The following is a 27,930-nucleotide window of genomic DNA, read 5'->3' as shown; positions in this document are numbered from 1 at the left end:
AGTTCCGTCGGAGTGGAGCTGTTGAGCAACTCCCAGTAACAGGCATCGAAGAGTACATTTATGCACTATTCGGGTCCTGTGTCCCTTCCAGTGGTGTTCAACATCAGGGGTTAAAGCTTGGACAGGTGGCAATCATAAGGAGGGTTCCATGCCTCCATCAGATCTGATTTAGTGGGTGTACAAGTTAAAATGGAGGACTTCCAGGGCAACTCCCTCCCACTGTACACCTCTGTGGCAATACCTCTGGTGGGCCTGTCACTCCAGTAGGATGGGACATGCCCAAGGATAGTAACCATGCAGTTTGAGACATGAAAATGAAATTAAATGAAAATCGCTTTATTGTCACGAGTAGGCTTCAATGAAGTTACTGTGAAAAGCCCCTAGTCGCCACATTCCAGCGCCTGTCCGGGGAGGCTGGTACGGGAATCGAACCGTGCTGCTGGCCTGCTTGGTCTGCTTGAAAAGCCAGCGATTTAGCCCAGTGAGCTAAACCAACCCCTACATTGACTGCAAGGTATGATTCGCGAGTATAACCAGTAGAATTTTGTCAAAGTTGTTGACTTTCCTAATTCTGACACAAGTCCCTAGACATTAGAGGGCACAATGGTGCAGGGCTGACTGTGCTGAATGCGATTCCATTTTGTCTGATGTCTAGGTTGATGCTCTTTTATTCTTTTTCAATTTTTCTTGTGGTTTGACACACTCGAGTGGCTTGCAAGGTCATTTCAGAGGGCAGTTAAGGGTTAACCACTTGCTGTGGTTCTAGAGTCACATACAGGCCAGGGAAGGACAGCAGATTTTCTTCTCTAAAGCACATTAGTAACCCGGATGGGCTTTTATCATAAACGGGTAGATTCCCATTCGCTATTAACCGATTACGAGCTTGTTATTATAAATTTACAGAACAAAACTTTAAATTCCCCATATGCCAAGGTGGGATTTGAATTAATGTTTTCAGATAATCAGACCAGGCCTTGGGATTACTCATCCAGTGACATAACCATGATCTTAAAATACCCAGACCAATAACAACCATGTAGACATGGCATCCTGAGTGCAGTAGGTTGGACAGATTGAAGACATTAGGCAATTTTGTAGCAAATATTCCTTTAAAATAAAGGTTGCTAAGCAAAGGCCATCATTCTTTTCACTGTAGGATATTTACTATCTGAATGCAAGGCTATGATTTTCCTGGACCACAGGAATTCGCTTCAGAAACTTATTTTATCATCCAATCTGCCACGCTACTGTCAGATTCAACAGCACTGAACAGTTGGCATACTACTTCAGATTACAAGCAAATAAAATCACTTTAGATGATTCATCCAAGCTCAATGCAAGAAATTAAACAATAATTCACAACTGCATTATACGAGAACTGTTAAGCAGTTATTGGTAGGCATCCTGTGGTGACATTCCAGTAAAATCAAAATGCACTGAAGTGCTGAATTGTTCCAGCTAGAGAAGTGGTGCTGCTATAATAGGGATGTCGCAGCTTTGAACCAGGCTGCTTGGAGATAATGTCCCCTTTGTTGAAGTATACTTAAAAACAGTTAGGACAGAACAGGCTTTCCAGGATCATAGCAAATCCCCCCCCGCAAACCCATATTCAGGGTGGATATAATGGAATCAGGCAGAAAGGGGAAATGAGATGGTGCAAAAGAGCAAAAGATAAGAAACAGCCAAAGAGACGGTGAAGCTCCGGGCAAGGGAGAAGGGGGTAAGAGGGTAAACCAGAAGTTTATCATAAGGGGGTAATGGGGGGAGCCTCGGTGGATGGATATAGGGGGATGGTGGGAGAAAGAGAAGACAGGTGGTGTCAAGTTCCTTCTGGGCAAGGCACCGTAACAGGCAAGAGCTGTTGTTCAGCACATGGATGAGAAGTGTGTGTGTGAGAGACAGCGAAAGAGATAGATAACGAGAGAGCAAACATGAGCGAGCAAGAGTGCAAGCGAGAGAGAAATACATTGCTGCGCACAGGGACCAGGAATAGGCAAAAAACACAAAAGTTGATTTATGGTAGGATGTGTTCTAAAGATAGAAAATGAGTGAAGACTTTGAAATTAAATCCAAAAAAGCTATGAGCTGCAGACTATAGGATATAGCTTCAAGGTCAGCATGGTGGCAGTGGTCGGCACTGCTACCTCAAGGCAGCCAAGGACCCGGTTCGAACACGGTCACTGTCCGTGTGAAGTTTGCACTTTCTCCCAATGTCTGCGTGGGTCTCATCCCGCAACCCAAAGATGTGCAGGGTAGGTGCATTGACCACGCTAAATTGCCCCTTAATTGGAAAAAAAATTGGGAACTCAATTTATTTAAAAAAATATAGCTTCAATCTTTGCAGCGTACACAGTGATGAAGGCCTGCTCAACAGAAATGCATAGACTAATTATGCATTAGTGCTGATAGCGTGAAGCGTCCCCATAAAATCTAACTTCGAGGCAGAACAGCTATCTATGCACCGAATACTTAAATAGATTTTTCCTTCTAATGAACATTGCGTTTTCAGAACAAAGGAAAGGTAGATATTTCTCAAATACATTTACATTTACTTTCTACCAACAGATTTAACAACTCCCCCATTCCACCATCCAATTTTCTTTGTTAAAGGCACCAATGCAGGGATAGACTTCCATTGAAGCAAGACTGTACTTAAGCTGGCATTCCTCATACTACAATCTTCTTAGGTGGTGGGGGACATCATAGCCAAGTCAGTCCAAACATGGCGTGACTGGGCATGATTAGGAATAGGTCCAGGCAAATTTTCTTTGTTCTAATCTGGGCAGTGAGGTCAATCAAGAAACCCCCACTTGTTGCCCCATTCAAACCAGTTATTCTAATAGTAATAATCTTTATTGTCACAAGTAGACTTACATTAACACTGCAATGAAGTTACTGTGAAAGTCCCTCATTCCGGTGCCTGTTCGGGTACACTGAGGGGAGAATTCAGAATATCCAAATTACTTAACATCACGTCTTTCAGGACTTGTGGGAGGAAACCGGAGTACCCAGAGGAAACCCACACACAGGGAGAACGTGCAGACTCCGCAGAGTGTGACCCAAACTTGGAATCAAACCTGGGACCCTGGCGCTGTGAAGCAACAGTGCTAACCACTGTGCTACCGTGCCACCCAGTTAACTCCGACAAGAGATTAAATTAGATTCCTCTTAGTTTAATTTCATCCGAGATCGTTTTTGAATTTAGGTAGGTATATATTAATGAAAATAATGTTGCACCATAATAGCTTGGCTGAGAAGAACCATTGGTTCAGCAGCTCATAAACAATAATAATGTAACACAGGACTGATCATAGACTCAGAATAACGCAAGGGATCATTTCACTCAGGGTCTGTGCTGGTTCTGACAAAAAGCCCCACTGCGCCAGGGACCTGGGGCTTGGGCCACTGTATGTGTGGAGTCAATACACCCTCCCTGTGTCCGAGTGGGTTTCCTCCCACAGTCCAAAGATGTATGGGTTAGGTGGATTGGCCATGATAAATTTACCCCTTAGTGTCCAGGATGTGCCGGTTAGGTTATGGGGTTACAGGAGTAGGGAGGGGTTGTTGGGTTAGCAAATATGGGTCGAGTGCTCATTCGAAGGGTCGGTGCAGACTCAAACGGGCCAGATGGCCTCCTTCTGCACTGTAGGGATTCTATGGGCAGCACGGTAGCAGTGGGTAACACTGTTGCTTCACAGCTCCAGGCTCCCAGATTAGATTCCAGGCTTGGGTCACTGCCGCGTGGAGTCTGCACGTTCTCCCCGTTTCTGCGTGGGTTTCCTCAGAGTGCTATAAATTTGTGTCCTCCAGCTACTGATTCTTCTGCCAATAGAAACAGTTTTGCCTTTTTTTACTCAATCAAAACTCCTTCATACTTTTGAACACCTCTATCAAATCTTTCCTCAGCACTCTCCCCAGTTTTTCTGGGCTCTCCACTGACATTTTTCATATCCAGTAATATCCAACTAAATCTCATTTGCACCCTCCTGAAAGCCTTAACATCCTTCCTGAAGTGAGGCTAAAATCTATCATAAATTAAAAGAAGGTTTTCAACTGGGACCAAGGTTTTGAATTATTCTCCAAAATTATTTGAATCACTAATAACATTTCAGGAGTCCGACTGCAGCCCCCCTGCTTCATGAATACTACCTGTCCCTCTGCATATCTTTGTATAATCTGCAAACTTAGCAACAGTGCCTTCAATTCCTTCTTCCAGATCATTAATGTATATTGTGAAACGTTGTGGTCCCGGCACCAACCCTTGAGGCACACCACTAGTCACCGGCTCCCGTCCTGAAAAAGACCCTTTCATCTCCACTCTCTGCCTTCTGCCAGTCAGCCAATCCTCTATCCATGCCAGGATCTTACCCGTAACACTGTGGGCTAACTTATTTAACAGTCTCCTGCAGGACAGTCTCCTTATGGCTTCCGCAGAATAAGATAATGCATTCCCATCTCATATGGACAAAACCAAAATTTACCAGGCAGTTAATACATTTTTTTTTAAACTGCATCTCAGGTCTCAATCTCCGGCTTAACGATTAATCTTGCATTGTTATTGATCCATCTCAATTGTGGAAGAGTTCTATCATTCAGTGTGTTTAGGGGTGTTTCCTAATTTCACTCCTGAAAGATCTGGTTCTAATTTTCACATTATGCTCCCTAGTCATAGACTCCCCTAAATTAATTGATCATTTAACTTGGCACATATGCCTCATTATGACACTGGTGCATTGACTGTAAAGCACTTTGGGATGCCCCATGGTGGTAAAAAGCACTGTAAAAATGCAAATCGTTCATTACTGTTTTGGATCATAGTATATCTCTTAACAGTCACTACACCTTAAGAAATTCAAAATATTTGAAACACTTTTGAGATCAGAAACATCTTTCCTGCATTGATTGTCTCGTCTTGATGGAATTTTGTATTTTTCTATGAGATCCCCCTCTCATTCTTCTGAACACCAGCAAATACAATCCTTTTTTTAAAATAAATTTAGAATTATTTTTTTCCAATTAAGGGGCAATTTAGCATGACCATTCCACCTACCCTGCACATCTTTTGGGTTGTGGGGGTGAGGACCCACAGACACGGGAGAATGTGCAAACTCCACATGGACAGTGAGCCAAGGTCAAACCCGGGTCCTCGGTACGGTGAGGCAGCTGTGCTAACCACTGCACCACCATGCCACCCTCTCAGCGAATACAATCCTAACCAATTCAATCTCTTCGAGCTGTCTTTTTCAAGTCTGTACTCCTGAAATTCTGACTTTATTATTTTAGCTATAGTTCGATCTGGCCGAGGCAGACAGTTGTGTAAACTTTGAATATTGATCATGGATCTTGATATGTGCATTTAAATGTCTCAGAACAATATATACAAAATTCTATCAGAACAAGACAGGGTAGACACAGGAAGGATGTTTCTGATGGCGGGTGTGTCCAGAACCAGGGGTCACAAGTCTAAGGATATGGGAGAGACCATTTAAGACAGAGATGAGAAATTTCTTCATCCAGAGTGGTCGGTCTGTGGAATTTCCAAATAGTTGAGACCATCTTTTCAAGATGCAGTTAGATATAAGACTTAGGGCGAAGGGAATCAAAGGATATGGGGAAAAGCGGGATTAGGCTACTGAGTTGGATGATCACCCATGATTAAAATGAATGGCGGATAAAGCTCAAAGAGCCGAATGGCCTCCTCCTGCTCCTATTTTCTATGTTTCTATCCAATTGTCAGAACTCCTGGTAGTTTGACTATATGCGTGGCATGCTCAAAATGCATTTAATATAAGTAGATATCTAATATCAGTCATCTTTAAATATCTATATTTGTAAGCATGAGCAATTTTCAAAAGCATCTGTCGATTCAAATGACGAGTAAGACTATTCCAACCATTGTAACTCATTCCCATGCTTGCCAAGCTTTGCTCATTACATCTTACAGCCCAACTCTGAACACTCCTAATATTTTTGTCTCTCCTTCTCCACCCAACAGTTTATACCAATTAAGCTCTGGGGTCTTACATTCCTAACTTCGGGGAACCATATGCCATGTAATAGCCATGGTTTTTCCATAAGTTTGAAAGTAAGGCAGAGAGACAATTTGACTTGGTCAGTACAGCACAGTAGACTACTTGGCCCAAATAAAAGCAATTACTGTGGATTTGCAGCAGGTCTGGCACCATTTGTAAGGAGAGAAAAGAGCTAATGTTTCCAGTCCAGATGACCCTTCGTCAAAGGGGTCAATAGTCCCTACAGAACAATCCAGTTAGTCCAATTCTCCTGCTTTATCACCAGAACTCCACAAATCTATTTCCCTGAAGCTCCGGTTCAATTTCCAAGTCATACCAACATATGAATTAGGAGAATCCATCGAGCTTGCTCCACTATTTAATAAGATCACAGCAGATTTGATTGCAATCACAACTCCACATGCCACCCTCCCACCCCTGATAAACTCTGGCTTTTGTTAGTCAAGAGTGCCTACCTCTGCCTGAAAAATATTAATTGACCCTGCCCCCACCGCTCTCTGGGGAACAGAGTTCCAAAGATAAAATGCATGCTCATCTCCGTCTAAATGAGACTCCTTATTTTTAAAATGTCCCCCTTAGTTCTAGTCTCTCTCACAATAAACTTCCTTTCAGCATCCACTCTGTCAAGATCTGTCAAGATCTTGTATGTTTCAATACCCCTCAGGATCTTGTACGTTTCAATAAGACCTCTCATTTTTCTGAATTCCAATGGGTACAGCCCAGTCTGGCCAACCTTTCCTTTTTTTTAAAAAAAAATAAACATTTTATTGAGGTATATTTGGGTATTATAACACAATAAACAATGTACATGAGACTATAAGCATAGTGCAAAAACTGTCTCCCTCCCTTACAAATCCCACTTTTATTAACCCCCTACTAGAAGCTAAACTAGCTAAACCCCCCCCCCCCCTCTGCTGACGATTAATTTTCCACGAAGAAGTCGACGAACAGTTGCCACCTCCGGGCGAACCCTAGCAGTGACTCTCTCAAGGCGAAATTGATTTCCTCCAAACAGAGACAACTAGCCATGTTTGATAGCCAGGTCTCCGAGTTCGGGGGCTTTGAGTCACTCCAAGCTAATAGTATCCGTCTCCAGGCTACCAGGGAAGCAAAGGCCAGAACGCCTGCCTCTTTCTCCTCCTGCATTCCCGGGTCTTCCGACACCCCGAAAATTGCCACCTCTGGACTCAGCACCACCCTTGTTTTTAACACCGTGGACATGACATCTGCAAACCCCTGCCAAAAGCCCCTGAGCTTCAGACATGCCCAGAACATGTGGACATGGTTCACTGGTCCTCCTGCACATTTTGCACACCTGTCTTCCAGCCCAAAGAATCTGCTCATCCGGGCCATTGTCATGTGAGCCCGGTGAATGACCTTAAATTACATGAGGCTGAGCCTGGCACATGTTGCGGACGCATTGACTCTACTCAACGTGTCCGCCCATAGACCATCCTCGATCTTTCCTCCCACTTGCGCTTCAGCTCCTCGGTCTGTGTCTCCTCTGACCCCACAAGTTCCTTCTAAATGTCAGAAACGCTCCCTTCTCCTACCCACCCTCTGGAAACTACTCTGTCCTGAATTCCCCTTAGCGGCAGGAGCGGAAAGGTTGACACCTGTTTACGTAGGAAGTCCCGCACCTGCAGATACCTGAATTTGTTTCCCCATGCCAACCCAAACTTCTCCTCCAGCGCCCTCATACTCGGAAAGCAGCCTAGTCAGGGAGCTCTCTGCACCCCCCCCCCCCCCTCCCCTATCAGCCATCCCCTTTTTAACCCCAGGTTAAAGAGGCGTGAACTATCTCAAGCCAGGAGAGTTGGTAGGATTTCGCAAGCCCAGGCCAGATGGTGGGGGATGAATATAATGCAACATGAATCCGAGGTCCCTGTTGAGGCCGTACTCATGTGTGCGGAACTTGGCTCGGCGATTTAGCATTGTTGCGCGTCCTGAAGGCTGCCTTGGAGAACGCTTACCCGGAGATCAGAGGCTGAATGCCCTTGACTGCTGAAGTCTTCCTATCTCATACGGCTTGGTGTTATATTTTGCTTTTAATGCCATTAAATGATTTAAATGTTTTATCAGATTAAAGCTGCTTTCCAAATTGTTGAATGCTGCACTGCTGGAGTTGCTAACTTGTGGACGAAACACTAAACCCAGAACCTGCATGCCCTCTTGAGGAAATGCAAAAATCCATTGCACTATCTGAAAACCTGGAAAATTCTCCCAGTAGCATGGCAAATATTTATTCCTCCACTCACATTAGAAACAGATTATTGTTTGTTTTTCTCATTTTTATTTTTGCAAGTAGTCTGCTAGTCTTTCATGGTGCCTGCACTGCAAAAATTACTTAATTGGCAATGAAGCACTCTGGGACATCCTGAAGTCACAAAAGAGGCTATATAAGTACAAGTTATTTCTTTTCATCCTCATGTCTTGTGTTCAAACCCTGGGAAGGCTTCCAAACACCATTTTCTACCCCTCCCCCAAAATGTGAAATACAATAATATTTAAATTGGATAAAGTACAAAATACCATTGTACATTTCAAACTCTTGAGAAACAACTTACAGACAATTGGAAAGGTCAATGGGATATATATATATATATATATATATATGTTAATGGAGGTCAAGGAATTTGATGACGGCAGAAAGCCGAACACACAAAAAGCATAATCAAAGAACAACGGTATAATTGGCCCAACGATCAGAAGCCAGAGAGGGAGTTAACACCGAGCAGTCTCAAAAGGATGACAGGCCTGTTTACAGCCACCAAGCCCGAAAGTTAGTTTTGCAACCTACATCCTAGAAACTGACTTTACATCAAACAATTCTCTAAATCTTAGAGCTTAACCAAAAAATGAACCAGTGCGGAAAACCTCTGTAATGGCAGTTTTAAATAACTTCACTGGACCAAAGAACAACGGTATAATTGGCCCAACGATCAGAAGCCAGAGAGGGAGTTAACACCGAGCAGTCTCAAAAGGATGACAGGCCTGTTTACAGCCACCAAGCCCGAAAGTTAGTTTTGCAACCTACATCCTAGAAACTGACTTTACATCAAACAATTCTCTAAATCTTAGAGCTTAACCAAAAAATGAACCAGTGCGGAAAACCTCTGTAATGGCAGTTTTAAATAACTTCACTGGACCAGAAGACGTTCCCCAAACTTGGATATCATACCTGTATTGTATAGTAACTATAAGGTTGGTATCTAATTTATTAATAATCTTTTATTGTCACAAGTAGCTTCAATGAAGTTACAATGAAGAGCCCCTAGTTACCACATTCCGGTGACTGTTCGGGGAGGCCAGTACGGGAATTGAACCCGCGCTGCCTTGATCAGCATTACAAGTCAGCTATTTAGCCCACTTGTGCTAAACCAGACCCTAATTTAGACGCTGTTTGGGGAAATGGGGGGGGGGGAGAGGAGAGGGGTCTTGCAGCTTAAGGTACCGTAGACATATTTTGGAATATATGGGTACATTTGATATCAACTGTGTTTCATAATTTATACATCGTAATTGCATGAGAGTAGCGTAGCCCTGTTTGTATTTGTCTTTTCTTTAATAAATAGTCTTTAGCAATTGTTACACAGCGACTGGGCTGTTTATTCTCACTGGGGTTTCATTTGTCCCCTCACACCAAAACAAAATAAAACTACACTCCCATGAGCCGGTGTTCCCAGTTGAGATACCCTCGCAGATGACATCAGCGTGCTTTGTGACAATTAGTACTCATGCCATCATCCTGCTAGGTCTTTATAAAGGCAGATATGTTGGACATGCTCTGTGTGTGGCTTGTATCAAAGGCCTATAGCTGTGTATTCTCTCATTTCACCTCCTGAGACTGCATAACCTTTTAAAATACAGGCAGAAATGTGTCTGAGCTATACAAAGCTACATAAATTATATCAGAGTGTAGAGTGGTTTCTTCCCCTCTCTCCCAGCATGCGCCTCCCATTGCTGCAGCAGGGCAGAGGCATTCTCAATCCTTTTCCGTGCTCTCTCCATCAAAATATGTTCACATCTCATTTACTGTACTTACTAACTCTCCCTCTCATTTCCCCCTTCACCTTCCCCAAATCTTTTCCAAAGACTGATCCTCCGTTATTCTTTCAATGCTCATAATCTAAAGCAAACTACAATCGACAGTTTATAAATAGATAATAAATAGATGTGGCATACCAATACAGTGCCAATAACTTAGGAACAGCAGTTCTGATTGCCTCATCAATGCCCTGCAACTGCCATCGTTCCATACCCGCTTGTGCCTTTGCCTAATGTCTGTCCTGAAAACTCGAACTGTCCTAGCAGCCGAACTTTTGGGATTTTTACTAGCCTGTATGTGGAGAAACTGCTTCCTGATTGTGCCCTTGACTAGCCAGCCCATAGTCAATTAAGATTATTTTTCTGGTTCTTGGTTCACCTACTAGATGGCAAAACTGTCAATTTAACATTTTTAACAGCTGGACGATACCTGCAATTGGCCACATAGTTAATTATCAAACAAATCATTAGTTTTGGGAAAATCAGAGATTCGTCGCCTTCTTGCATGCATTCAATTTGCAACAATATGAAAACAGGTTGCCACTTCATTTTATGTTGCTGACCTCAAGAGCACAAGAGAAAGGTTCATGTGCCTCAATGCAATTGCCGTTACAGATTAACTTACATTGTACAATGGAGCTGGGACTCCACTCAGTTATTTAAGTATGTATCTGGCCGCATACTTAATTACCCCCACAATCCAAAATAATTTTTTTTACTACTGCAGTAAGATTACACTATGAACAAGGCTGTACTACTACATTCCCCATTCATGCCTAAATTTATGGAAACAATTTTATGGATTAAAAATCAGATCAGACACTCTAAAATGTATTTAACCTAGTTGGAAAATAAATTGTAAAACAAATTTAGTCAAGCTTTCTTTTTCGTAACAAATTATATTTTTAAAAATTACATTTCAATGTCAATACATCTGCACATGTTGGCACACTCATATCAAGTCCCACTCCGGGCACATGTCCATAATAGGTTGATGTGTCAGCACAATGTTTAGAGTTCATCGTGCAAATAATACATTAGATCGAGGTCCAAACTGTTGACTGTGCCCCAAACGACATTTATCCCTTAGCCAATACAAATCTACACACAGCGTCCTACCAAAAGAAATAGGAGGAATTACCAAATAACCTATTTTTGGTGGCATAGCTGAGGGATAAATGTTGGTCCTACAATTAGTGCAGCACCAATGTGTCTTTCTAGATTGAAAGAGCTGGAAAATCTCAGGTCTGGCAGCATCTGTAGGGAGAGAAAAGAATTAACGTTTCGATGCCAACGACTCTTTGTCAAAGCTAACAGACATAAAGTGGGAAATATTTATACTGTGAAAGACCATGACCATGGACCCCTGGACCATGACCAGACCACTGAACATCAAGCCATTTTCTCCAACACTGTTAGCGTCCTCATTCCCTCCAGATGCCTTTGCCCTACGGCTTCCAACCTCAGTCTCCCAACCCCAGACAGCCCGCTTTTTTGATCTACTTCCCAAAAAGGACTGTCCCGGCAGGCCCATTGTGTCAGCATGCTCCTGCCCCACCAAATTTCTTTCCTCTTATCTTGACTCCATCCTCACTCCGCTGGTCCACTTCCTCCCCACCTACATCCAGGATTCCTCTGATGCACTGCGTCATATTGACAGCTTTCAGTTCGCGGGCCCTAACCGCATTCTATTCACCATGGATGTGCAATCTTTTTACACCTCCATCCCACACCAGGATGGCCTGAGAGCTCTTCGCTTCTTTCTCAAAAAGAGGCCCAGACAATTCCCATCCACCACCACTCTCCTCCACCTGGCTGAACTCGTTCTGTGTCTCAACAACTTCTCCTTTAACTCATCCCATTTTCTCCAAAGTGTAGCAATGGGTACCCGCATGGGTCCCAGCTACGCTTGCCTTTTTTATGAGGTATGCGGAACATTCCTTGTTCTAGGCTTACTCGGGTCCCCTCCCACAACTCCTTTACCGCTACATTGATGGCTATTTTGGTGCCGCTTCATGCTCTTATCCGGATCTGGAAAAGTTCATCAACTTTGCTTCCAGTTTCTACCCCTCCATCACTTTCACCTGGTCTATCTCAGACACTTCCCTTCCATAATCTTCCTGTCTCCATTTCCGGCAATAGACTATCTACTAATACCCACTACAGGCCCACTGACTCCCACAGCTATCTGGACTACAGCTCTTTGCGTCCTACACCCTGTAAGGACTCCATCCTCTCAACTCCTTCGCCTCCATCACATTTGTTCCGATGATGCCACTTTCCAAAATGGTGCTTCGAAAATGTGTTCCTTCTTCCTCAACCGTGAGTTCCCACCTACAGTTGTTGACAGAGCCCTCAACAGTGTGCGGTCTATCTCCCGCGCCACTACTTCGCCTCGCCCCCTCCCCTCCCTCCCAGAACAAGTATAGAGTCCCCTCGTCCTCACATTTTATCCCACCAGCCTCTGTATGTAAAGCATAATCCTCCCCATTTTCACCAACTCCAGCGTGATGCCACCACCAAACACATCTTCCCTTCACTCGCTCTTTCAGCATTCTGCAGAGACTGTTCTCTCCAAGAAAATCTAGTCCACTCCTCCACCATACCCAGTACCTCTCCCATCACCCATGGCACCTTCCCATGCAATCGCAGAAGGTGTAACACGTGCCCCTTTACCTCTTCCATGCTTAACATCCCAGGCCCAAAACACTCATTCCAGGTTAAGCAGCGTTTCACTTGCATCTCTTCCAATTTGATCGACTGCATTTCCTCTATATCAGAGACCAAACACAGACTGGGTGATCGGTTTGCTGAGCACCTTCGGTCTGTGCGCATTTAGGACCCTAATCATCCTGTTGCTTGCCATTTTAACAAGACCCTGCTCCCATGCCTGCCCTTGGTCTGCTGCAATGTTCCAGTGAAGCTCAATGCAGAGGAGGAACAACATCTCATCTTCCGGTTAGGCACACATCGAATTCAACAAATTCAGGTGATCAGCTCTACCCCACCTCACTATTTCATCCCATTCGTTTCAACGGTCTCTTACCATTTCTTTCTTTAATATATATTTAACCCCCTGCCCCATCTTAGAACATAGAACATACAGTGCAGAAAGAGGCCATTCGGCCCATCGAGTCTGCACCGACCCATTTAAGCCCTCACTCCCACCCTATCCCCGTAACCCAATAACCCCTCCAAACCTTTTTCGGACACAGGCAATATAGCATGGCCAATCCACCTAACATGCACGTCTTTAGACTGTGGGAGGAATCCGGAGTACCCGGAGGAAACCCACGCAGACACGGGGAGAACGTGCAGACAGTGACCCAGCGGGGAATCGAACCTGGGACCCTGGCACTGTGAAGCCAGTGCTATCCTTGTGCTACCGTGCTGCCCTCTAATCCTTATTATATAATCTTATCCACCTTCCCTTACCCCTTCGCTTCCCCTCCCCCCACATCTCCATCTGTCACAGTTCACCCTCTGTTAGTGTATCTGCTGTTTGGCCTCTCACACCTTTTGTTCTCTCTGGGTACTGCCATTAGCACTCTTTCCCCTTGGTTTCTGTGGCTATTAGCACCCCGTTTCCCTGGGTTTTTGTAGCTATGACTTATTTTTCATTCTCACTCCACAGTATAAATATTTCCCACTTTGTCTGTTGTCGAAACATTAGCTCTTTTCTTTCCCTTCAGATGCTGCCAGACCTGCTGAGATTTTCCAGCATTTTCTCATTCATTTCAGATTCCAGCATCTGCAGCAATTTGCTTTTATCCAGTGTCTTTCTAGATTACCTGCTTAAGTGAAAGAAATAGTATTCAACCTATCTGCCTCCACAGTGAGTTCGCTCCACTGAAGCCGAGGTTGATACCTTCAAAAGGTTAAAGGCGAACTATAGCCTCTCAACTATCCCATAACCTACCTGAAATAAAACATTTCTGAACCTTGTGCTATTCTATGCTTTGACAATCAGCCCAAGAGCAAACATGTTGGGTACAACTTTCCTTCTGTGCCACTGTGAATTTCTACACAATGACAAAACATTTGTGAAGTGCTACTCATCAACAGCCACTATACCACAATACTTCAAATTTCTAAACTGTACCACTGTTTCTCTTCATTGGTAAGCCGTACTCAACCACAAAGTGATTAGGAAATGACAGCCAATCTTAATGGTTTAAAATTACCATTTGCCTGAACTTAAAACAATCAAACAAAACAGATCCTTTCTAAAATCAATTGGGAAAATATCCAGAATTCATGCATAACTATCAACGTACCGCAGTACAAGAAATGAAAATCGCTTATTGTCACGAGTAGGCTTCAATGAAGTTACTGTGAAAAGCCCCTAGTCGCCACATTCTGGCACCTGTTCGGGGAGGCTGGTACGGGAATTGAACCGTGCTGCTGGCCTGCTTTAAAAACCAGCGATTTAGCCCTGTGCGCTAAACTAGCCCCTTGCTCTAAGAAGCAAGTAAGAAAGCTTCTCAACGAACAATATGAAAATATTTATTAGAATTTTGCTCCAAAACATCAGGATGAGCAAGATTTCATCAAGCAGAGTTGATCATGCCCTTATATGGTCTTGTTCCATTAAAAACTACAACTTACCAAAACAGCACACATTCAAAAAATTCTATTGCCAACAGTTACAAGCCTGCCTGTTCCTTTTGTGTGTGTGGTGGTGGGGGTCAGGGGGAGGAGAAAGAGAGAGAGACAGACCAGAGCGAGCTATATGAAAGCGCCTACACATTTCTGCAAAAGAATTAGAATACTGAAAGCAAGCAACTTAACTGAGCAAGCATTTACAGACTTATTTGCTTGCTGCTAGATTAGAAAGAATTTCTAGTACTTGATACCTTAGTATAAGAACCATAAGCAGAAGGAAAGTTTCTGGCAAGTACAATAATTAATGACTTGCAACTACATTTTTACAAAACTGCAGAACTGGTACAAGTTTTTACATGCCCTTCCCGTTTATTTGCCCAGGGCCTGTGGATGAGTTCAAATCCTACATTATTGGGGCTCAGGGGTAAGAAATTGTATTGGGACCAAGATATGAAATTCAACAGATTTTAATTAATTCAAACTATTGAGAGTGTTAGACGTACAAATGTTACTTTCATACCAGTGGTTACATAGCCACATGAGGCAGTCAATTATTTTGAGAAGAGAAGATTTTGTCCAGGCCATAAGACATTCGGCCCATCAGGACTGCTCCGCCATTCAATGAGATCATGACCGATAATCCTCAACACCCCTTTCCCACCATAACTGCCGATTCCCTTACTGATTAAAAATATGTCTATCTCAGCCTTGAACATACTTAATAACCCAGCCTCCACAGCGCTCTACGGTAATAAAAAAATCCAGATTCGCTATGCTCTCAAATGATATTCTTCCTCATCCCTGTCTTAAACGGGCAACTCCTTACTTTGAGATTGTGCCCTCTGGTCCTAGACTCTCCCACAAGGGGAACCAACCTCAATATCTATCCTGTTAAGCTCCCTGAGAATTGTATCTGTCTCAATAAGGTTGCCCCTCATTCTTCTAAACTCCAATGAGTACATTCCCAATCTCCTTGGCCTCGCCTCATAAGATGATCCGTCTCTATCCAGGTCAACCTAGTGAACTTTTTCTGGACTGCCTCCAATGCCAGTATATCTTTCCTTAGATAAGGGGACCAAACTGTTCATAGTAAGTGCCTTGTATGCTTTTAGCAAACCTTTCCTATTTTTAGACTTCATCCATTTGAAATAAACGCCAACATTCAATTCCCATACCAGCCTCCCCGAACAGGCGCCGGAATGTGGCGACTAGGGGCTTTTCACAGTAACTTCATTCGAAGCCTACTTGTGACAATAAGCGATTTTCATTTTTCATTTTCAATTTACCTTCCCTGTTACCCAAACTCGCATGCTACATTTTGTGATTTATACACAAGATCCCCCAAATCCCTGTACTGCAGCTTTCTGCATTTAATTTATATTCAGCTCCTTTATCTTTCTTACCAAAGTGCATAACTTCACATTTTCCTACATTATATCCCATCTGCCAATTTTTTGCCCATTCACTTAACCGGTCTATATCTCTATGTAGACTTTGCCATCCTCACCACTTACATATATATATATATATATATATATATATAGCAGATATAATGTAGAAAGGCAATTCTGGAAGGTGGGACCTAGATGGTTAATAGAACAACCCAAGGGCGGCACGGTGGCTTATATACTCTAGACTTAGTCAGTGGTTAGCACTGCTGCCTACAGTGTTGAGGACCTGGGTTCCAGCCTGGCCCCGTGTCACTGTGTGTGGAGTTTTCATTCTCCCCGTGTCTGCATGGGTTTCACCCCCACAACCCAAAGATATGCAGGTTAGGTGGATTGACTATGCTAAATTGCCCATTAATTGGGGAAAAAATAACTGGGCATTCTAATTTTTTTTTAAGGGTAGAACAACCTGCAGTGGTACTGTGAAGAGAAATAAATAGCTTTTGGGGAGAGTGGGTTAGGCTAGAGGAAAATGTCAATGTGGATCAGTCAACAAGGATTGGGATAATGGTAAGCAGTGGTTGGTGCAGCATAGGACATGGAGAAGGATGCACAGTGGAGCATTGGAATGGCTGAGTCTGGAGTAGAGACTTCGATGAGGGTTTTAGCAGCAGATAGGCTGAGGAAAGAAACTTGGGGTTTTTTAAGGAGGTAATTTTTCCAATGGAAAGCATATTGGGGTTGGGCTCAGGTTTTAATAGGATTTCAAGGTTGAAAACATATCAGTAGAATTCTTGACAGTTGGTGGGGAAGGGGATGGATTCTGTGCTAAAGATACAGTTTGCGGCAGAAACCAAAACTTACGGCCTGTCTTTCCAGAGTTCAGCTAAAGGAAACTACAGCTGATCCAATGGAGATCAGCCAATGTGACAACATCAAGTCCGAAAAGCGGTCAAGAGGTAGAAATGGGTGCGCCAGCATATGCAAAAGATGAACTCCTGTTTTAGGTAATGTTGCCAAAGGGAAACATGCAAATTTGGAAAAGGAGGGGGCCAAGAATAGATAATTGGCAAATTCCAGAGAACAGCCCAGGAATGTGAAGCAAAATCTTTGCTCACAATCAAACAAAGAATACAGCACAAAAACAGGCCCTTCGGCCCTCCAAGCCTCCACCGATCATGGTACCTACCTAAACGAAAACCGTCTGCACTTACCGAGTCCATATCCTTCCATTCCCACCCTATTCATATATTTGTCTAGATGTCCCTTAAATGCCGCTATCATACCTGGTCCCACCACATCCCCAGGCAGCCTGTTCATTATATTTACCACTCTTTATGTAAAAAGACTTGCCTCACACATCTGTTCTGAACTTTTCCCCGCACACTAACTTCTATCAGGTTGCCTCTCAACCTCCATCATTCCCATGAGAACAGACCAAGTTTATCTAAGCTCTCCTCGTAGCTAATGCCCTTCATACCAGGCAACATCCTAGTAAATCACTTCTATACAGTACCCACTCCAAAGCATCCACATCCTTCTGGTACTGTGGTGGCCACAATTGTACACAATATTCCAAATGAGGACTATTAAGGGTCTGTGCAGTTGTAACAAGACTTGACAATTTTGATATTCAATGCCGCGACCGATGAAGGACAGCATGCCGTATGCCTTCTTGACCACCTTATCCACAAGCCACTTTCAGTGATCGATGGACATGCATGCCGAGATCTCTCTGCCTGTCAGTACTCGCAAGCGATCTACCATTTATCGTGTAATTCCTACACGCATTGGACATTCCAAAGTGTCCGGATTAAACTCCATCTGCCATTTCTCTGCCCAAGACTCCAATCAGTTTATATCCTGCTTTGTCCTCTGACAATCCTCTTCACTGCCTGCATCTCCACCAATTTGTGTCATCTGCGAACTTACTAATCAGACCAGTTATATTTTCTTCCAAATCATTTATATACACCACAAAGGCCCCAGAACTGATCCCTGTGGAACGCCGCTAGTCACAGCCTTCCATTCAGAAAAGCACCCTTCTACTGCTGCCCTCTGTCTGCTGTGCCAAAGCCAGTTCTGTACCCAATGTGCCAGCTCTCCTCTGATCCCATGTGACTTCACCTTATGTACCAGTCTACGCGAGATACCTTGTCAACGGCTTTACTGAAGTCCATGTATACAACATCTACTACCTTTCCCTCATCTATCTTTGTCACTTCCTCAAAAAACTCAAATCAAATTAGTGAGACCCGACCTTCCCTTCACAAAACCATGCTGTCCATCACAAATAAGTCCATTTATTAGTGAGTAAATCCTGGAGTCAACATTCTCTAGATCCTGCCTAATGCTGTTGTAATTAGCCTTCCCCCAGGCTAACACCTTCACCTGAGGACCACTCTTGTCCTTATCCATAAGCAGCTTTAAACTTGGAGAATTATGATCACTGTTCCCGAAATGATCTCCTGCTGAAACTTCGATCACCTGACCGGGTTCATTTCCCAGCACTAGATCTGTGGCCCTTCCCATATTGGGCTATTTACATACTGTTTCAAGAAACCCTCCTGGATGCTCCTTACAAGTTCTGCTCCATCCATGCCTCAAGCAGTAAGTGTGTCCCAGTCAATGTAGGGAAAGTTAAAATCACCCACCACGTCAACCTTATTATTTATGCATCTTTCCAATGTGTACCTCTACATGTCCCGCTGGCTGCTAGGACTGTAGTAAACCCCAACATTGTGACAGCATGGGCAGCACGGTGGCGCAGTGGGTGAGCCCTGCAACCTCATGGCGCCGAGGTCCCAGGTTCAATCCTGACTCTGGGTCACTGTCCGTGTGGAGTTTGAACATTCTCCCCGTGTTCGCGTGGGTTTCGCCCCCACAACACAAAGATGTTCAGGCTAGGTGGATTGGCCACGCTAAATTACCCCTTAATTGGAAAAAATTAATTGAGTACTCTAAATTTATAAAAACAAAAGATTGTGACAGCACCCTTCCTACTCCTGAGCTCCACCTAGATTGCCTCGCTGCTTGAACCCTCCAAGGTGTTCTCCCTCAGCACAGATGGGGCTGGTTTAGCTCACTGAGCTACATCGCTGGCTTTTAAAGCAGACCAAGCAGGCCAGCAGCACGGTTCGATTCCCGTACCAGCCTCCCCGGACAGGCGCCGGAATGTGGCGACTAGGGGCTTTTCACAGTAACTTCATTGAAGCCTACTCGTGACAATAAGCGATTTTCATTTAACCAATAATGCATCCCCCTCTATCCTGCCTGAAGCATCTAAATGCTGGAATGTTTTAGTTTCCAATCCTGTCACTCTTTCAATTAATTTTCTGTAATAGCAACATCATAATTCCACGTGCTAATCCAAGCTCTTAAATTAATCTGTTTTACCTGAAATACTCCTCGCATTGAAACTAATGCACTTCAGCCCACCAGCCCCGTTGCGTTGACCAACCACTCCCCACCTGTTCTTCCCCTTAATCTTACTGGCCTTAGTCTGTAGCCCTCCCTCAGTTATTTCTCCCGCTGATCTACTGCTCTGATTCCCAACCCCCCCCCCCCCCCCCCCCCCCCATACTAGGCAGTTCAATCTGTTTCTGTCTTCCACTTTTACTAGCTTTTGTTTCTGACCCCTCTTTACCACCCTCCGACTTCCTGCATTGATTCCCACCCCCCTGCCACATTAGTTTAAACCCTCCCCAACAGCACCAACAAACAACCCTCCTGGGATATTGGTTCTAGTCCTGCCCAGGTGTAGACTGCCCGATTTGTAATGGTCCCACCTCTCCCAGAACCGGTTCCAATGTTCCAAAAATCTGAACCCCCTCCCTCCTGCGCCAGCACTCAAGCCATGCATTCATTCTGCCTATCCTATAATTCTTACTCTGACTAGCATGTGGCACTGGTAGCAATGCTGAAATTACTACCTTTGAGGTCCTACTTTTTAAGTTTATCTCCTAACTCCCTAAATTCAGCATGTAGCCCCTCATCCGTTTCCCCCCCCGTAACGTTAGTGCCTATGTGCACCACGACAGCTGGCTGTTCACCCTCTCCCCCCCCATTAGAATTTCCTGCAGCCGCTCGGAGACATGCAGGACCCTTGCACTCTTCCTGGCCTATAGTCAGGCTATAACTGGATAAGAGTGTAAGGAAGCAGGAGTGGCCCCAAGCTGGGAGAATGTGTCCAACTCAGTAAAAGGCTGCAGCAAAATTGAGAAGAGGATGGAGGGATAGTGCACCAAGTCACAAGGATGCCCAAGAAACTTTAGTTGGGGATGCTTCTTATTGTAATGGGGCAGGAACCTAACCGCTGATACCAAACTGATATAGAAGAATAACAGTGGAGTTCAACATTTGGTACTTACCCAATATTAAGGGGAGTAGTGAGATCCTAGTACTTTGGTATCAATTGACTACACACGCACTCTGTTGAGACGATTCACCTGTTTGCACTGTGAAGCGTACACCTCAGATTCTCTGGGGTTGTATTTGAATTTGCGGTTGCTGAGATGTTCACTGTTTGTTTTAAAAAGGTTAACTTGAGCTCATAGAATAAACATTGTTTTGCTTTAAAAAATACTTTTTCCATTTCTGCTGTACCACACCTGTAGAGTGGGCCGTGTGCGCCCCATACCACAATCTAGTAAAAGTTGTGGGCCAGGTGAACTCCTTGATACACTTTGGGGTTCTCTAAACCCTGGCCCATAACAAGACACGAAGAAACATGGTCCTACTCTTGCCTGGATTTATTCATTAAGCATCTGTAACTTCAACAATAATGTTGGGCCTCGGCTGTTTTTGATCCATATGGATAATATTGAAACAAGTTCTCAGGTAGGCTATTATGAAAGATGCCCAACACATCAGTAAAGTTAAATTTCATCTCATTTGATTTAGAACTTCCTGACCTGCAGAAGACAACTATTTTCTCAAAACAGTGTCACATTTTTTTCCCATCAGTTTGAGTACTGGATTAAAGCAGACAGCAACTGTCCCAAAACATTCAGATAATAAAGTCTCATAAGAACACACCTGTATTGAGAACAAATTACGGTCAAGTTTCACAATCAAACTATGACCCCGTAATACAGGTTTCGACTAGTTAAAGGGTAAAAAAAAAGAATGCTACAGTTTCTGTAGTTATGAAATTATTTGTAATAAAATTTGATGAGGCAGCACGTCAATTTACATACATACACACAAACACACGTGTGTACAAACAGAATTTAACCACTCCCCACTAAACAGGTAATTTGGGAAGGTCACTCCAGTAACTCTAGGCACAGCCCATAGCAAATAGTACTGGGTAGCACCGTCAAAATGAGCGATTCAGCCTACAAATCTGATGGGGGAACTGGAGTGTATTTTCATTTTGTAGTATCTGATCAAGTAATCAAAATGTTATAGAACATAGAACATAGAACACTACAGCGCAGTACGGGCCCTTCGGCCCTCGATGTTGCGCCGACCTGTGAAACCATCTGAAGCCTATCTGACCGACACTATTCCATTTTCATCCATATGTCTATCCAGTGACCACTTAAATGCCCTTAAAGTTGGCGAGTCTACTACTGTTGCAGGCAGGGCGTTCCACACCCCTACTACTCTCCGAGTAAAGAAACTGCCTCTGACATCTGTCCTATATCTACCACCCCTCAATTTAAAGCTATGTCCCCTCGTGTTGGTCATCACCATCCGAGGAAAAAGACTCTCACTGTCCACCCTATCTAACCCTCTGACTATCTTATATGTCTCTATTAAGTCACCTCTCAGCCTTCTCCTCTCTAACGAAAACAACCTCAATTCCCTGAGCCTTTCCTCGTAAGACCTTCCCTCCATACCAGGCAACATCCTAGTAAATCTCCTCTGAACCCTTTCCAAAGCTTCCACATCCTTCCTATAATGTGGTGACCAGAACTGCACGCAGTACTCCAGGTGTGGCCGCACCAGAGTTATGTACAGCTGCAGCATGACCCTGTGGTTCCGAAACTCAATCCCCCTGCTTATAAAGGCTAGCACACCATATGCCTTCTTAACAGCCCTATTAACCTGGGTGGCAACTTTCAAGGATTTATGTACCTGGATGCCGAGATCTCTCTGTTCATCTACACTACCAAGAATCTTGCCATTAGCCCAGTACTCTGCATTCCTGTTACTCCTTCCAAAGTGAACCACCTCACACTTTTCCGCATTAAACTCCATCTGCCACCTCTCAGCCCAGCTCTGCAGCTTATCTATGTCCCTCTGTATCCTATAACATCCTTCAGCACTATCCACAACTCCACCGACCTTCGTGTCATCTGCAAATTTACTAACCCATCCTTCTACACCCTCTTCCAGGTCATTTATAAAATGACAAACAGCAGTGGCCCCAAAACAGATCCTTGCGGTACACCACTAGTAACTGAACTCCAGGATGAACATTTGCCATCAACCACCACCCTCTGTCTTCTTTCAGCTAGCCAATTACTGATCCAAACCGCTAAATCACCTTCAATTCCATACTTCCTTATTTTCTGCAATAGCCTACCGTGGGGAACCTTATCAAACGCCTTACTGAAATCCATATACACCACATCAACAGCTTTACCCTGATCCACCTGTTTGGTCACCTTCTCAAAAAACTCAATAAGGTTTGTGAGACATGACCTACCCTTCACAAAACCGTGTTGAGTATCGCTAATCAACTTGTTCTTTTCAAGATGATTATAAACCCTATCTCTTATAACCTTTTCCAACATTTTACCCACAACCGAAGTAAGGCTCACAGGTCTATAATTACCAGGGTTGTCTCTACTCCCCTTCTTGAACAAGGGGACAACATTTGCTATCCTCCAGTCTTCCGGCACTATTCCTGTCGACAAAGACGACATAAATATCAAGGACAAAGGCTCTGCAATCTCCTCCCTGGCTTCCCAGAGAATCCTAGGATAAATCCCATCTGGCCCAGGGGACTTATCTATTTTGACATTTTCTAAAATTGCTAACACCTCCTCCTTTTGAACCTCAATTCCATCTAGCCTGGTCGACTGAACCTGAGTGTTCTCCTCGACAACATTGTCTTTCTCCAGTGTAAACACTGACGAAAAATATCCATTTAATACTTCCCCTATATCCTCTGATTCCACACACAACTTTCCACTACTATCCTTGATTGGCCCTAATCTTACTCGAGTCATTCTTTTGTTCCTGATATACCTATAGAAAGCCTTAGGGTTTTCCTTGATCCTATCCGCCAACGACTTTTCGTGTCCTCTCCTCGCTCTTCTTAACTCTCCCTTTAGGTCCTTCCTGGCTAACTTGTAACTCTCAAGTGCCCTAACTGAGCCTTCATGTCTCATCCTAACATAAGCCTTCTTCTTCCTCTTGACAAGTGCTTCAACTTCCTTAGTAAACCACGGCTCCCTTGCTCGACAACTTCCTCCCTGCCTGACAGGTACATACTTATCAAGGACACGCAGTAGCTGTTCCTTGAAAAAGCTCCACATTTCGATTGTACCCATCCCCTGCAGTTTCCTTCCCCATCCTATACCTCCTAAATCTTGCCGAATAGCATCATAATTGCCTTTCCCCCAGCTATAATTCTTGCCTTGCGGTATATACCTATCCCAATATTTAGATATTGAAATACAAATTACAATGATTTCCCATAATAATAATCAATTTTGTTGTGGATTTTGCTTTTATCCATAGTGGTACCCATCCAATTTTAATTCTTTGCTTACGTAGTGCTGGATGCAGAGCACACACATTCAACTTTACCAATCTACACTTAACACTGCATTACATGTCTCTTATCCTGTGTACATCACGGTAAATATACTTTGTTCAAAAACCCAATAAAAAATATTTATTTTTAAAAACACTGCATTACTTATGGAATGAAGGCAATAATGCTAACTTTTCCTCTAACTTGGAAGTAGTTTGTTGATTAAGAGCTGTAAAATATTTTTTAGATATTATCAGTTGGGGATGGCATCAGAATTTTAAAATAATGTAGATAACGGAGCAGACAAACACTCCTTCACAAAACTAGGCATATTATTACATTTCACCAATTTCAAAACAAACATCATTCACAGTATAACGGGAGTTCTCAATTAATCTAGTTCAGATTCTCTTCCCGGTCAAAACTCGAGATTCAACCTAACACTCCCATTCTTGATATGGAATCTCAACCACGTAGGTCAGAAAATCCAGTTCAGAGCAACAGCAATGTCAAGCTAATCCTAGGACATGCCAAGAAAGAAAATCTGACTGTTTTTGTTCTACTGGCCTTTAATCAGAGACCATCCATACCAATTGTCTGACCTGTGGTCCTAAAGAGTTAGATTCAAAAGTTAGGTTTTCAACATGCTAAATTGTGCCAGATAGCCCTGCAGCAAAAATGAAAACTATTACTTAAAAAAAGAATTCTGATTCTGTGAGCAAATTTAATGCTGTAGGAGAGTGCAATACTGTTGGGGAGTGCAATATTGACCATTCTCCTCTTCTAACTCATGGTGTAAAATGCTTAAGGGAAATTAAATATACCGCATACCTTGAAAAAAATTCAATGCATTACAGATTAAGCAATGTACCAATTGCAACAATTAGATGAAGTGAGAGAATATAGACAGAATTTACGAGTGCAACACAACATCTCAGAATGCTGGTAGTGTACGGAGGTTCTATCTGAATGCATCAGTCTGTTCCATCAGCATGCCTCTTCTTCCCATCATAAAAAAGCCAAGCTACTGAGAGTTGGCAAACTACAATTTCATGCTGTAATTAATATATTTAATCAGATGTTTACAAAATTAGACAAGCTGACCAAAACAAACCACCTGAATGCAAAGGCAGATTTGCAAGTTGTATGCTGAAAATAAAATCTACTAATTGATTCAAGGAAAGCAGCAGCAGCAAAAAAAATATTTATTGAAGCGAACAGCTTCACTTGTATTCAATAAAATATCAGTTTGGCATACAACTCAAATACTGAATCAATAAGTGAGAGCATTTATTAAAGCCATGGCAAAAATACAACACAAGCAAAAAAAAAATTGCATAAGTGTGCCAAATGTGCCCGACAGCGATATTGCTTGCACCCCATAGCTGGTGATGATTTTGACGTGAATGTAAAGCACACCAATACCAGGGGGAAAGTAACCTCCGCTGACCAAAACAAAATTCCAAGTCAATTTGCTTATATTGAAACGAGTTTGCATCGACACAATAGAAACTAGGGGCAAACTCATGTCATTTCGATGCATGTATAGATACAGACAAAACGGATTGACGCGAGTTAACGCAGTTGCATCAGAGAAAAAAGGGTGAAAAAAAACTGAAGGAATTTTTAGACACAGGAGACAATCGAAAGATCAATGCAAACTGTCCCTCGAGTTTTTGAAAGCTTTTTCAAATGTCCAAAAATGGGACAAATTAGAGGGAAAGTACTAAATGCACCAAATGGCAGACGCACAAAAATATAATTGATATCGTTCATAAAACGATCAGATTTTAATGCCTTTCAGTTCTTACAAACAGCAGCCATAGCCCGTCCATTTTGAGCATTCGTATTACGCTGCCAAACACAGCAGAAATTAGAATTTAGAAAGTGCTTGGCACCCTTCTACAATCAATTCACAAGATTTTATATTATATGTAATAACATTAACGTTAGAAATGACAACATGTTCTTTTTTTTAAATAAAAACATGGTTACGCATCTGCAGCTCGGTCTTAGCAGAACGCTCCCGACCATTTTCACATTTGTAGTTTTTTTTTAAGCGGGGAGAGGGTAACTGCGGACCAAAAGAAAATATCCTCGCTAATCACAAAAGAAAAAGCAATTCCAACAAACTGGCCGACTCGATGCATCAGCATTCATTCATCGACGGTGGAATTGGTGGGGAATCTCTTTTACTTTAATTAGATGCAACCATGCGTCTGTAAGTAAGCTAACAACGTCCATTTTAAAATAAAACAAAAAAATGTACAACTATCCCCTCTTGTTGGACTTGCCAGAGAGAGAAAGGGCGGGGGGGGGGGGGGGGGGGGGGGGGGGGGGGGGCGAGGGGTTAGAGGGAAGAGGGTGAGGAGGTGGCGAGAAGAACATGTACTGTAGTGGAGAGAGAAATCACCACTGTCTGAACTGAGTGGAATGTATTTTCGGGGGAAAAAATGAAAGTTGAATTCTCAGAGAGCGCAACGTTAAAAAAAATTTTTTTTTAATCAGTTAGTAGATTTAAAAAGTTAAAATCCCGACGCTTTTCCTTTTGGAAAAAAATTAAAATGTGGACGTTTCCGCGCCTGGCTGCATTCCTGAGGTAGAGAAAGCTCTTCATCTCCTCTCTGGGAGTGAGAGTCAGTGAGCAAAGGAAAGCTCCTGCGCCAGCCAAACTCAGCCAACGCCAAACCTCCATGTTTTTTTATTAGTTATTCCACCCCCCTCCCCTCCCTCCTCACGGGAACAACCCCACCAGCCCCCTTCAACAAACAAATAAATCTCCGTCGCCCTTCCCTTCCACCCACCCCCACACGACTAATTAATTGGTCAAGTTGGAAGAAAGGAGGGAGGAGAGAGAGAGAGGGGGGTGTGTGGAAAGAATCAGCCCTGCCGCAACCAAGCCGAAAATTTCACTCAGCAGTCACACACAAAACAAAACGTCCATTTTAAGAGAAATCCCTTTTATTTCTAACCCCCCCTCGCGGGCCCCGAGTTTAATATGGATTTTCTAAAACATGTTTTTTGTCGATGCTGGAATTTGTGCGGATAGGGGGAGGGGGGATAAAAGGTGCCGCTTACCAGCAAGTACCGTACCGAGCACCTCCCTCCCTGCCTGCTGTGTGTATTGCTCTATCTCTCTCCGTTCCGCTCAAGCTTCCTTCGCAAACCGAACCCTCAACTAGAGGGAGGGGGAGGGAACGTCATGACTTCACTTCCTACCCCGCCCCCTCCTCTGCGTCATGACGCAGACCGACACCCTGCCCCCGGCTCGGTCTGCCTGCCCTCCAACCGTCGCTCACCCCTTCAGACGCCCTGGAAGGTGAAGCTGGACCTTTCTTTTTCGCAGGCGGGTGAGGCCGCCAACTCAATAGAATAACAGAAAGGAACTGAGGGACAAATTGAAAGGGCCCAGAAATAACAGTCAGCAGACTCACCACACCAGGTTAAAGTCCAACAGGTTTGTTCCGAATCACCCGCTTTGGGAGCAATGCTCCTTCCTCAGGTGGACCTGACAAAGTACAATGGAAACTCAACATCAAATGCGAATGTGATAAGTGGGGGTCGATAAAGCAATCCAACCCCTGCAGTGCCCATTGGGCGCAGAAGGCTTGGAGGCCCATAAGGCCGAGGGTTGACAACTTTTCCAAGGACTGGCCTTGATTGCACTTCTCCCAGGGACCCAAGATCAATCGCTCGAATGCCACCGTGCGCCAAGTGAACTGGAGAACAATCATCAGGATGTCACAAAAGATTGTGCAGCTTTTGTTTCCCTTTTCTTCGAAGATTTAGAAACATCCCTACAGTGCAGGAGGAGGCCATTCAGCCTATTGGGTCAGCACCGGCCCTCTTGAGAGAGCACCCTACCGAAGTGCGCTCACCTGCAGCCCCCAGTTAACCTACACACATCTCTGAACACTAACGTGCAACTTTAGGGTGGCCAATCCGCCTAATCTGCACATCTTTGAACTGTGGGAGGAAACCAGAGTCCCTGGAGGAAACCCACACAGACACGGAGCGAACGTGCAAACTGCAGACAGACCCAGTGTCGGAGTTGAACCCTGGTTCCTGGCGCTGTGAGGCAACAGTGCTAACCACTGTTTAATGATTTCTCTATGCCTGATATAAACTATTGAATGGGTGGGGT

The 27,930-nt window shown here is 43.7% G+C and overlaps 1 protein-coding gene across 5 annotated transcripts in view; it reads right to left on the bottom strand.

The window, feature by feature from the left end:
* The window catches only part of fam168a (family with sequence similarity 168 member A), a 129,655-nt gene extending 102,670 nt beyond the window's left edge, over positions 1-26,985 (bottom strand). For 4 of the 5 annotated variants that reach the window (XM_038817895.1, XM_038817898.1, XM_038817896.1 and 1 more), the window contains exon 1: positions 26,865-26,985. The gene's annotated coding sequence lies outside the window, so the exon portion shown is untranslated. The remainder of the gene's footprint in view (positions 1-26,864) is intronic. The other variant, XM_038817897.1, reaches the window with a different exon arrangement.
* Positions 26,986-27,930: the final 945 nt, after the last annotated feature.

Source organism: Scyliorhinus canicula, chromosome 14 (genome assembly GCF_902713615.1).
Source record: "Scyliorhinus canicula chromosome 14, sScyCan1.1, whole genome shotgun sequence".
Lineage (NCBI taxonomy): Eukaryota > Metazoa > Chordata > Chondrichthyes > Carcharhiniformes > Scyliorhinidae > Scyliorhinus > Scyliorhinus canicula.
Note: the sequence above shows the minus strand (reverse complement) of the source record. Positions and strands in the feature narration are given on the sequence as shown.